This window comes from Glandiceps talaboti, chromosome 5 (genome assembly GCF_964340395.1).
Source record: "Glandiceps talaboti chromosome 5, keGlaTala1.1, whole genome shotgun sequence".
Taxonomy (NCBI): Eukaryota; Metazoa; Hemichordata; class Enteropneusta; family Spengelidae; genus Glandiceps; species Glandiceps talaboti.
Window position 1 is genome coordinate 4967501 of NC_135553.1, and position 12178 is coordinate 4979678.

Below are 12178 nucleotides of genomic sequence, written 5' to 3' on the forward strand. Positions count from 1 at the left end.
GCGAGGGACAGTGAGGATGTGCAGTCGCTTATGAATGGTGGTTCGTGCCAATGTCTGCAAAGCAAAGAACCATGTCAGTCTGCATCTCTCAACGAATTCAATGTAGAGGAATCATCAGATTACTATTTTATTTATGAAAATTCCATGTCATACGACATAACAGTAAATGTTCAAATTACATTAGAACGAACAACCTACAAATTAAGAAATGTTGAAAATGAATGTCACAGCGAGGGTTGTTATGATGATGTCTGTTATGATTTTAACTGTGTGCTAGCTGTACCAGAACCCACATATTTAGTTATTTCTATACCAAGATTCGGCAACAGTTCCTTATTTGGAGTGACTGAGATTGACTTGACATGTGACCCACAAATTCTATCCTATGTTATCATGTTTGCAACTCTGCCACTTGTTGGCTTTGCAATTCTACTTCCTCTGAGCTTCATTACTGTCCATATAGCGAGAAGGATCGGAATACATAATGCTGTTCAGAATCAGAGACGGAGGAATAGACAAAACGAAGGAATTGAAGATAATATCCCCGCTAGAGGAAATATCATTGTACCACCAGTGGAAATAATGCTGAGTCCACCTCCATATGATGGTAATAAGCCCCCACCTCCGTATGAGGAAATTGCACCCATAGAAAATAATACTGGACAAGCAAGGACACCGGGAACTGATGACGCTGATAACGCAAGTGATAAAAGTGAGACTTCTATACCAGAAAATCCACCATCATATGATGAAAGTGGTCGAGATTTTGTTGTTTCACTGGCTGCTCCAACATAAGGTGCATTTATATGATGACTTGTAAGCATAGCTTTGAACTGTAATATCCAGAACCTATCAACCACTGTTACCAGTAATGATAACTGCATCATTTATCCTTGACAAAGACAAGCCTACCAGCATTGACACAGTTTTAGTGTCTGACATTCAATACAGTCACTTTATTATTGGGTGGAGATGGTCAAAATTATTGTAACCGTTAAATAAATATATAGATTTTCGTGGCATTTGAGTGTCAAGGGCAGTTTTAGTAGTAGAATTGTTCTTGTAGAATTGTGTAGTCGGTAGTTGGCTCTCAAAATTCCATGAAATGTACACATGTAATTATACAGTAACATATATATAACACAATAAGTATTTTAAGAATTCGTACACACCATAAAAATGTATACTTGTATATAGTATAATACATATATTAGACAAAGATTATGAAGAATTTGATAACTCCCCCCCCCAAAAAAAATAAAAAAATAATAATAATAATAATAATGATAGTAATATGTCAGTAGTTTATTTTAAGACAGAAATAGCACTGTCCAACCCACTCCCAATTTATCTTTGTTCATTTAGACTTTTCCTAAGTCTTTAGGAATTTGAGGAAGGTGACTGCTATTTATCGTTCAATGCAGTGATCAATGGGTGTATTCATACATAGAGAAACTTGTACTAACTTGCTTTGAGTATTAACTTGCCATAGATATCTATAAATAAACTTTACTTTTCATAGTATCACAATACGATACAATTATGCATATAGAGTCCCAGCTGATATATTAGGCTTACATTTTATGATTGATGGGTGTATTCACCATAAGAGACAATTGTACTAACTTGCCATGAATATAGAGCTTGCAGTTATGTACATAAATAGTTGAACAATATTATGCATGTCAGTATAAAACATGCAAATGAATGAGCCTTGATCTCTAAGTTTTTAACATTTTTAGTAATTTGTGCATGTGACAAATACACCAAAACTTCACTTAAAAATAGTTCAGTCATTCTAATTAGATACATTACCTCTCTGCTATTGATGGTATTGTGTTCACTCTGTATAAACACCATATTTAAAGAGGTATGAACCATTTACTCATTTGTTGATATTTTGATTTACAACCTGTGACAGGCAAGCATTTACAAACAGAACTTGTTACAAACAAGGAAAGGAAACAACTGAGTTGGATTGATAACACTTGGCACAGCATGTTTAAAGAACAGAGACATGCATGGGTGATACAAACAGTTCTAAGGGCTCTTTACGTGTACGTGAAATGTCAGGGGAACATGAAATTTATCTGAATGTGAGCTACTGTGGAAGAAGTCATCAAACTTTTTATCAAATGATGAAATGTAGTACTTCTTTCCCAACATATAGTGTGCCAAGTATTATCAATCCAATTGATTTGTTTACCTTCTCTATTAGTAACAAGTTCAGCTTGTAAAGGCTTGCCTGTCATCAGTTGTAACAAGTTCGGCTTGTAAATGCTTGCCTGTCATTGGCTGTACTAATAAGGCTTTATTGCAAAGTAATCACATTTTATTCAATAAGTCCACCATAAGAATAAGAAGAAAACTCGAACAAAAAAAGTAGTTCCAGTCACAGCTACTGTGGCTTTTATCATTCTCCTATTGGAGTGCTTGTTTATACACAAGTAATTACTAGTTTGGCAAAACAGGGTTAAATTGCATTGACTTATTATTATTAGTAAATACATTGAATTTTCTTGTAAATGGGTAGAGCTTATAAGTTATCAGACTGTAAGATACAATGACTTCGTGTTGTTCTGTCCTCGTCAGCCTCATTGATGGTGAGGGTGCCCAGTCACGGCATACCTTACACCTAATGAGTTATCTCACATATAGAGACAGATATGTAAATACAAACAAGTGATATTGAAATTCAAAATGTTATAATGATTTGATAGTGCCAATGACTGGTTAAATGTGGAAGGTTTTCTTCACATTTACATTCAAATTGGTCTAGCTAAGTTTGCAGTTATGATATGCAATCATAATTATTTTTTTACTCCAGTATCTTCAATTCCTGCAACTCAGATATTTCAAGTGATTTGTTTGGGGCATACTTTTTGGAATTACAAAAGAATGTCATCAAATATGAAATTAAGAGGGACATTTAAAAAGTATAGCTTTACAAGGCAATAAAGAAGTCTCAAGGGAGAACAAAAATTATAGAAAGATTCTAACAAAAATTATGGAAAGATTCTAACTACTATAGTCTTACTGTAAACCTAGATATTTTTCGCTACTAGAATATTTTGCAATTTTACAGACGTCAACTATATCCCAAAATTTAATGTTTACAAATTGCTGTGATTGATGCACTTTTTATGTGCAAAGAGGCATTTTAGTCACTACTTTGTGTTTACAAAATGGGCTAAGATAAGTCTTCAGCAAATATTTCCTAGTTTGCAGAAATTACAGTATATCTTTCAGTGTTTTTTCTGATATTTTTTGAATGACATTTCAACTTAAACTGATCATCAAATTGTTCAGGATTTTGTGTATGCGCTGAATCTCAGATAAAATGTGACCGTTATGGGTATAGACTGAGATTCATCATCATCATTACTACATCTAAGCTGTAACAAATGTGAGTGACAGAAATGTACACAGCGAGGAATGTCTCACTTTTAGGCTATCTGTGATACTTTGAATATTATTAAAAAGAAATAGAACTTTTTATGTTGAAATTCTCTAGTTCAAGAAACCATAGGGATGAACCATTTACTCGATATTAGAGCTCTGGAGAACTCAACTGTTAGTAAGACATAGTTGTTAAGATAACTTATTTGACTTGATAGGCTGAATAATTGATTCATGTAGGTGAAAACCTGCAATATAATACCATGGGGGAGGGGGTCATAGTTATTGTTAATGTTACTACAGAAATATAATCTAATTTCTAGCAATTAAAACTCCAGTGATTATTTCAATGTACTTTTGCTTATCTATACCAGTGTACTTTTCTGATGGACAACATTTCATAGAATTTGTCTATATAAATATTCAGAAAATTCCTGAATTCTAACATTTTGATGATTGCACTGTAAGATTTGTTGACATTTTTTACGTAATGCCAGTACAAGTTAGTACATCTTTGTACCTAGTAGAAATGTTCATGTATTTACATAACATAAGTAAGCTCACATTCATTGAATGCAACGTTCTACCCACTGTAGAGAATGCATGGTGCTAAGGCAGTCCTTGCAACACAGTTCGTCATGCTTGGCAGCTTTCTATTGTGCTTCAAAAGTATTCTACCATCCTGAAGCTTTAGTAATCTTTGAATGACAAAATAATCATAATACTTTCACATGAAGAGAAATGGCTGATCCCCAATGTCCATGTGTGTACATGGTGTATGTACAAACATGTCAAAGTATGATGTTGTTGAAAATTTGCATATTTAATTATATGCTGATCAGTAAGCAAACTATTGTGCAAACTATTATGTTATTGATCTGTAAATTATTATGTAAAATAGAAGCCATCCTTGCCATCTATTGTGGGAGGACATTTGCATACTGAACTAGATTACAACTTACCTCTGGATACCATGGTAACAGACTTTGATAAGAAAACCTTGATGTTAGGCCAATATCTGTGCATCTGTAAAATAAACAACAATTTTGTAATGAGTTGAATGCATCTATAGAATACATAATTTAGGAAATGCACTGGAAATTGAAGAATTTAATTACAGAATATGTTACTTCAACTTTAATAAGCCAGTAATAACTGTTACAATGTAGCATGACACTGATAAATAATTGTACGTACAAAGACAGAAAATATTTCTGAACTTAAAATACTATTTCTTATAATTTCTTATATAATGTATATGGTATGATTTAAGTTTTGAGTCGGGGGAAATCGACCTTTAGTAGTTCTCATAATAATGAATGTATGTTTTATTCATATGATTTATCTTATCTGCTAGGTCAAGTCATAGTCAAGTGAACTGAGAGTTGATAGTTTTTGTGTCATAATTACATGTATGAGAAATGATGTAACGTTTAAGTCAACTCTAACATTGCTTCTCATACGTATATGGGATATGGTGTATCTTTTGGTCGAAGTATTTGTTGAAAGTTTTATTTTTCTACTCACAGTGTGAGTGTATAGACGGAATTAATTGCTTATTGGATTATAGCAACGTGCTGTATAAAGTGTTTTATTTTGTTATATTTATTAAAACTTAACCTTGCAGTTATATGTCAGTATGAGTTTGTGAATATTGTACTGTATGTTGTATGAACTTTATCTGTCAAGTGTGCCACTTGCAGTCAATGAGTCCTGAAATGTTTTGTAATGTAACTTAAGAACCTGGATGATTGGCTGTACACATATCCATTGTCATGGAAATATTTGTATTGTCCGCCTAAAAATGTTTGGTTCCAGTTACCCGACCCCACCTAGTTTTCACTGCCGACCCTAATTTTTTTTTTACATACCCGAGAAAAAAAACAAATAAAATCACGACAGTTCTGAAGTCTCGCGAGAAAGTGGATGCGGAAACTGACATCAACGTAAAAAGACAATTTTAAACTGTTCTTCCAATCTGTAATGGCTGTACATATGATGGGAAGAAACCGATAACAGAGAGACAGTATGGAAAACAACTACCTGAACTATAGACACACATAGAGAGAGAAAAAAATCTACTCAAAAATTGAGCTTAATCGGAACACCTACGCCGTGACAGGGCGCCCTCACACATCAGTCAACCCATATCAGTTCGGCAGAACATGAGTGAAAATAATAGATTTTGTCAAAATCGTTATAACTTGGGTACTTCTTAACATGCATGGGAACATAATATCATTTTAGAGGGGCATGTCAGTACATAACATGCACGAACATTAATGTCATTGATATCACGGCATCCTCAGATGGGGAGGGGGGTAGTACCCACACCCACTCAGCCATCACCCTCCTCCACCAAGGCAAAGGCTCGTCATATACTGTAGTTTATGGTTAGTAATCATGTTTCAAAACTGGGAAATGTTTTACCATGGTAAATGTACGCATTATTGCTGAGTTGGGCAAACTTTGAGACAGGAGTATAAATCATATATAGATTGTTGATGCAGATAAGAACACTACATTCACAATGTCATATTTGAGAGGTAATTGGGTGACTGTAGAATTATGTAGCGCAAATCCCCATGTCTCTTTCCTCACCCCAGTCAACCCCTACAGAGGAGAAGGCCAATGGAACAAACAAGAAATAGGAGAGAGTTTACATAGTTTTGTAGAGTTACAATAACTGATAGATTACGCACAATATAAGTACAATTTTAAAAGTTTAATTTATAATATGTTGTTTTTTTCTGTTCACTGAAGCAGTGTGGTTAAGCAACTAAGACAGTGTCTATGACCCATACGATTGCGATCATCACATAAATATAGCAATACATTAATACATTTATTGGTTGTATAGTGACCAAATGACAAGCAGCCTTGAGAAACGGACAAACTAACAACTTAACATACAGCATCAACTTTATATGATGTTCCGTTCCGTTACATCACACAATTGTACTACAGAGTAGAAACTTGTGAGAATGTGCCTATTTTGAACGATTTTCCATGACGTACGCAAGTTGTTTTATTTATTCGCATCTGACCTGATTATAAGCAAAGCAATGATATGAGAAATGCAACGAACAACAAGCGTTAATTTTGTGTGGTTTTAGTACAAGGAAACCTTTACAGGGGGGAGAGGTAGGCCCACTCTGTTGCGTAAAATGTGACCCTCCCCAGATTTCGTCGTGCTAAAATGCACCCCCGTCAGTTTGCTTTCTCTAATACATGACCCTCCCTGTGTTAATGTTTTTTTAATGCTGTCAAACATGGAAAGGACACGAGTCCCAAAGTCAAAGGTGGGGATTTGATCCCACCGCTGCCACCACAGATAGTTTCTAAGGCATTTGTTATTCCCACTTCTACCACCACATGGAATTTGTGTGAAGGCACTGCATTTAAACTTCACTTAGATAGAGAAAATCCAATACAGAACCAATTGCACAATACAGGTTTAAATGAATTGTAAACTAACCCTGTTCATCACAATGATACATTCAATATCAAGCAAATTTAATGTACTCTAATTTGAGAGACAAGTATGTGAGTATGAAGCATGGAAAGGGGGGGGGGTCCTGGAGACTTGGCTAGATATCTGGCTGTGCATAGTGGTCTGGCGGACTACAGTTTTAATCTAGATATCCAGTGAGTATGCTAAGTAGAAAGAAATACCAGCATATGTTGTGTCATCCAGATAGCACAGTGAGACATCAAAGTTCAATCATCGCCTGTTATTTTCTGTTTTCCTTTTTTTATATTTTATTTTGTATGTTTTAGCTTGTTCTTCCTGACTATTGTGTTTACTTGTACATACAAATTAATAGTTACGATATGTCTACTACACTAAGTATAGTGCCTATAATTGGTTACATTGTAGACAATGACATATGCCGGGTTTTCGAAAATCAATGTACATACACCGCCACAACACACATCGCCGATCAAATACAAACGTCCCTTTATATGTGTCCATTATAAAGCAAGAAAGAAGTTATGGACGGCTCAATTTTGAACAAGATGTCGTATTTGGGGTAAAGGTGTGAGAAAGGCTATCGTACTTTAAATAAATTGCGTGTATCATAACTATAGATAAAACTATTGACGTACAACTAGGAGATTTAGATATGAGGTTGGTGACCCTGAAAACCCAACACATATAGTTAACAACAGAGACATTCAGCTTCGAACATTTTGTAGTTTATTAACGTCTTTAATCTCCATGTTTTCCACTTTTTATATACTGCTGGATTTTGGATATTCAAGCTTGAAATATAGTTCTTGGTTCAAGTTAAAAAGTAGTTTCAAATGAAGTGGTGAAAGTGATGGATATTTACAAGTATGACTAAAAACTTGTACTCGGTCCAATAAAAGTTTAAAATGACTGATCAGTAGTGGCAGAAATCAGCGTTAGTTACACGTACGTACGTATAACACAGGGCTGGTCAAGTTGAATGATCTTTGATTTTTTATAGAAATTGATGATTCACTAATGGAGCTCTTCAATAAAGAGTTTCATTGTAAATCCTCTCACCCGATATGACCGTAGTGCAGATTATTATCTAACTTGTCCCAGCATCGTTCTTGCAGACTGAGTCGGGTCGTGTAAAATACCTGGTAAGGTTATCAACTGCAAGCAGTCGGTATGTATTGGAAGTTAACCATCGCGTTATATTACGTATTTTTACAATGACATCACGCAAGAATTACAATTCAAAAAAGTATCAGAAATGCTATTTTGTTTTAAAAAATCAGCGAGTTTGCGCTTTGTCACGTGACGTGGTTCGCTCTACCTGCCTGTACTTCTTCGTAAGAGGGTGGTGGCTGGTCGGTTTCAGAATGAGCCACTGAGTTGTAGTCAGGTGGAAGATCAGCAACGGCAACACACAAATCACCGCCGCCGTTAGGAGCTGATGGAGGCGCTGAAGACCACGACAATAATTGACGTCCATATATGTCTTCTGGTCTTCTGACGGTTAACAAACCTGGCTGCGGAGAAGGCGTAGTTCTAAGACTCCGATAATGCCTCGCTCTGTCGGCGTTATTCACATCACGTATAATACTACGCTGCACTCGAATTAAAAACCAAACAAACGCTGCAATAACAAGCGTACAACCAATCGGAACAACGCCAAAGTAAACGGAATACATTAAGATGTTTGGAAGACATTCGACGTAAACACTTTCCATATCCTTGAAGCCATCCGTTGACATACGAAGGACTGGAAGATCGCCAAAGTTTATCGAAATAACGGTGGAACTGATGTTGTAAATTTTAGTGTGCGCGACAGACGTGTCGTAGAGAGCGCGATCTAACACGAAAGTTACATGAAGTGATAGTTTTGAAGGCGCTTCCCTATTTACATAAGCAAAATAATATTCATTTGTGCTTAGAATTTGAAAGGTGTATTCCTCAGGGTTTTTTCCACACGGCAAGTAAGTTTCATGGTGGACATAACAGCCAGAACAGTGGGCTGATGACTGCCATTTCTTCCAGTTTTCTACACCGCGTATAATCCAGAACTCAACAGGTGAGTTTTCGGCACAAGTTTGAACTTTGACCTCCGACGTTCCAATGAGGTAGAACATCCAAACGACATATTCTGAATGGTTCATCGTACCCCTCTTAGTGATCGTGAACTTTTCATGACTGCCAACATTTGGTGTTTCTCCGAACACATAGGCATCAAATTCTGAACCTTCTGTCGTTTTTATATATACAGAACTACATAAGTGGTCGGAATACGCTTCAGTCACTCCGGCAATGGGTCGCATTTCCCCTGATGAAGTTTGAAGGGTTGTATTTGAGTACATCGCAAACCGTGTCATCAATGCAAATGTTATAACCATAAGTGCAACTAGCACTAACAGAATACAAATCCGATATTTGATTTCCATTTTATTTAGGCGTCGATACGTCTCCGTTCGGTGAATTCTTGGACAACATTCTTTACACACGTCATCGTTGACGCCTCCGTTGCATTCGTAACACGGATCGTCGTGCATCTCGTCGCTAGAAAACCGACTCGTACTCGTCCCGACACTCGTCGATCCGTAGTGTGGTACTTCGCTTCTCCTGCTACCTTGCATACTATTTCCGGTTGGTGAGATATAAATACAAAGTTTTAAAAGTTACTGGTTTGTTGTTTCGTACACAAATCCTTGAAACGTCATAAGCCGTGGTTCACATACCTGCACTGGTTAGCGTACCACGTGATACGTGATAAGCATCTGTCTATAACAGTAAATGAGTTTAGCTCTAGCGTTATCATCGTTTCCATTCAGGTGAAAGGTCGTGGTCGTTCCATCAACAACTTTATTGTTATTCCGAACAGCGGCCCAAGCCTGTCAGATTAAACCAACAGATATTTGAAACGAAAATAAAAACACGGGAAACTGCCATGGCCATTGAAAGTTCTTGGACTACTCGTGTTGATTTCTTTTACAAAATACGGCACAGACACTTAAAGGACTAGTACTGTGAGTCAGCAACAGTAAGTGAAGCAAAATACCACCGTTCAAAAAATAATCTATACGGCCATATTAATCGCCAAAGCTACTATCTTTTAATTTATTCAGATGTACTATGTACCAACACCAGCATTCTATTCATCATATCATCATGATCATATCGTGACGTATGTCATCGTAACTATGTCATTGTGCCACAAAATGAACCATAGAATTAACCAGTTATAAAAACGGCAGTGTGTCGTTATATTTATGCACTATAACTACAAAAAGTCATTGTCTGGGTCTAATCAGATAGTAATGATATACTATAAAAGTATAACTTAGCTATTATTTAATTCTCTACACCGTATCGCTTTCAACACAACAATGGCTGATAAATAAAACTGGACTATTCTTTATCCAAATCTCAAAATAATCATGATTGTACGTATGCTGGTAATAGTATTGGTTTATTTTAATCTATATTGTGCGTTTCCACAAAACTGACATATACAACACAGTAGGACATAACAATACATGGTAAAATGACCATTCAGTTCCCATACGGGCCTCAGTGTCTTACATGTAATTGGCATGATAGTTTAGAACATTCTGTTGATCGATCTATCATGAGTATCCTAAGTTTGTGTGAACTTAAAGTGAGGATGAGAAATGAATAGTTATTTTGGCTATATTAAATAAAGCAACTTTACATTGTGTTTCTACTCGAAGAAATGTGAATTTTAAATTACATATAACAATTGTGCGTGCGTGCGTGCTTGTATGTATGTATGTATGTATGTATGTATGTATGTATGTATGTATGTATGTATGTATGTATGTATGTATGTATGTATGTATGTATGTATGTATGTATGTATGTATGTATGTATGTATGTATGTATGTATGTATGTATGTATGTATGCCATATGTATGTATGTATGTATGTATGTATGTATGTATGTATGTATGTATGTATGTATGTATGTATGTATGTGTGTGTATGTATGTATGTATGTATGTATGTATGTATGTATGTATGTATGTATGTACGTACGTACGTACGTACGTATATGTATGTATTTATGTATGTATGTATGTATGTATGTATGTATGTATGCATGCATGTATGCATGTGTGTATATATGTATGTATGTATGTATGTATGTATGTATGTATGTATGTATGAATGTATGTGTGTATGTATGTATGTATGTATGTATGTATGTATGTATGTATGTATGTATGTATGTATGAATGTATGTGTGTATGTATGTATGTATGTATGTATGTATGTATGTATGTGTGTTTGTGTTTGTGTGTATATGTATGTGTTTGTATCTGTGTCTGTAGCTCAATGAATTGCAAACAAATTAAAACGCCTGAAAGGTTTGTTATTGCAAATTGTAAATAAACTAGGTAAAGACAAGTAATGAGTACGTCACGTTCTTACTCTATACTACTGTATATGCACCTGTCATTCTTCCCAATGTATCGTGACGTCATCAGGCATAGATAGTTTGATTATTTGCGTAATTAGTTGTATTTACGTACTTTATTTACAAAGCACTTCCTGTACAACAACAAAACGTTTACACATTTTAGGTTTTTTTTTTGCAATTTATTCAGTTACAAAAAAGGACTTTGACAATGTTCTTTTCATAAAAAATTGTTAAAGTATTGAAACATAGTAAAACAGTTCAATGTAGTTCAATTATGTATATACTACTAAAAAATATTTATTTCCTCCAATGACAAGTATCATTAAAATATTTAAAGTGATGGTGGCTTAAAAACACATCACAATGCTACCATTTTCTTTTCTTTATTAATCCAATCTTATAATTTGTTGGTAAGTGACATAGTTGTGATTTTTGTGTACGGAATCCATTCTCAGACTGGTTGGTACAAGTGCGCCCTCACGCATCTACGACCACTTTGAAGTCATTCTGTTTGTTCATTATTATCTTCATCATAGCGGCCCCCTCCCTCTCTCACCGAATTGAGTATGTAAATCAGAGGTTGTCTTCCCCAACGATTCTCCTGGTGTGTTTTTTTCAATTTAGGAACAATACATGTGGCTATTATTCGATTGATTGTATTGAGTATTAAGCTAAATCACTACCTATCGACATATGCAGTTACGAATTCTGTTCAACAACTTGAATTCAAATGATCCACAATACTTATATAATTATGTAAATGTAACAAATACATCGGTTTATGGTCTACTTCGACTATGATTGACATTATAACCATGAATATAGTATATAAGCACGTACTCTTACCATGCTTTGCAATTACAGAGATGTAAGGCCAAAAAAA